The sequence below is a fragment of the Chanodichthys erythropterus genome, chromosome 14, assembly GCF_024489055.1.
Source record: "Chanodichthys erythropterus isolate Z2021 chromosome 14, ASM2448905v1, whole genome shotgun sequence".
NCBI classification, from domain to species: Eukaryota; Metazoa; Chordata; class Actinopteri; order Cypriniformes; family Xenocyprididae; genus Chanodichthys; species Chanodichthys erythropterus.
Window position 1 is genome coordinate 14,307,306 of NC_090234.1, and position 1,828 is coordinate 14,309,133.

At 36.9% G+C, this 1,828-nt stretch overlaps 1 long non-coding RNA gene across 1 annotated transcript; it reads left to right on the plus strand.

Moving 5' to 3' along the window:
- The first annotated feature begins 795 nt into the window (after positions 1–795).
- LOC137035712 (uncharacterized) lies at positions 796–1,623 on the plus strand. The gene is made up of 4 exons (XR_010897111.1): positions 796–909; positions 1,185–1,210; positions 1,288–1,394; positions 1,503–1,623. It is a non-coding gene; the product is annotated as an uncharacterized lncRNA (long non-coding RNA).
- Positions 1,624–1,828: the final 205 nt, after the last annotated feature.

Consider the following 1,828-nt stretch of genomic DNA (forward strand, 5'->3'; position numbering starts at 1 on the left):
ATACCAACCACAATCCTTTATCTTTCTTGGACCGACTGCGGGGTAAAAACCAAAGAATCATGAGGTGGAGTCTTATCTTACAACCTTTCCATCTACAGGTTAAGCACATACGCGGCAAGGATAATCTAATTGCCGATGCTCTCTCACGTGTTTAAAAGTTTCTTTTTTTTTTTTTGCTTCATGCTGGCTGTATTCTAGGGCCCAGGAGATCCAAGAGTGAAATGGAACAGGATTGCAGAGATGAGTAAGAGGAGGTACACCCAACAAACTATTACAAATTACAGTGCCAAATAATGTACATTTTCTGAACAACAATACTACAACAAAAGCTCCTTTCATGTAAGTAAAGCTGTTAACAGAAAATTAAAATGTCTTTGGACAAATATTGATTTGGGCTAAGCCCCGGATGTTTACACTGTCTGGCTCCGCCCCTGCAGATATGTATGCATCATATTTTAAAAAACAATAAATGAACAGCCTTGTTTTGGACAAGAAAAAAAAAAGATAATTTGTGTAACATTTTTGTACTTTGCACAGAAGCTCTGATGAAAATAGTTCCCCAGTTGAGTAGTTTTACAGGAACTGAATGATTTGGCAGAATCAGAAAGATTAAACTGTATATGTTACCCATGATGGACAACATGAATGATTATTCATTTGACACACACCTACCAGCCAAATAAATCTATCAAACTAAAGGTGCTTAGTAAACCTCCATCTGCGTGTGTCATGTGATGTGATGTGATGAAACGGTGGGATGGACGGTTCACTCCCACTTTTAGAGGTGGATACAGTGTTGCTATAAATAGCCGGATCATTTTATCACTGATCATATCGTCAGTTTTAGTGAATTGACTCTCAGGTTGGGAACAATGTTTGCAAAAGTCATCATCCTTCTCTGCGTCCTAGGTGAGTAATGTAATGATTTCATTCACAAAAACAACTGATATTAGGATCTTGCTAATTTGTCACATGAGGATCTGCAATATATATATTGATACTCTGCAACAGTCTAATTTGGTTCATAATGAAGAGTTTCATTGTTTCAGTTATTCACATTCAAGTTCTGTTTTTGTCCAGCAAAACAACATTAAACCTCATTGACTTTCATTGTATGGGCAAAACAACAAGTTAATGTGTTTCATGATAAACTTTAATCCTTGTTTTTCCTTCTTGACAAACAGTGACCATTTCTGATGGAGCAAGAATGGTGAGTAAATAAAGACTGTAGAATTGCTTCCCTCCAGGTGCAAATAACTCAAGTTTTTTTTCTTTTTATGTGACCAGCCTAGATGCATTCTCCAGCTTAACAGGTGCAAAAGCACACTTGGGCCCGTGTGTGGAACCGATGGGGTAACATACGCCAGTGAATGCTCTCTGTGTGCTGTGCTCAGGTGAGTTTAAACATGCATGCATTTTCAAACAAACTACTATAGGTTTAAAAATGTTTAGAGTCTGTCACTTTTAACTGTAATCTTCAATTTAATCTCACTCTTTTTTAGGGCATCAAGGAGGACATGGCCAATCTTAATCGAGAAAGAAGGCCGGTGTTAAATACACATCTGCAGGAGTGACACAGGAATGGCACCATAATTCAGCTTGACAGACCTTTAGTCAGCTACTCATGTCTCATTCATTATGACCTGAATGTGTAACGATTTAATCAATAAATAAATGTTGCATACTGAAGCTGTTCTCTTTGGTTCTGTTTTCTGTATGATAAATGATAAAATAGGTGAAGATTTACTTTCCAAGGTGAAAAAAAGTACACTTCTATAATGTAAAATCTTCTTTACTTAAGATAATCTTAAAGGTCCCGTTTTTCGTG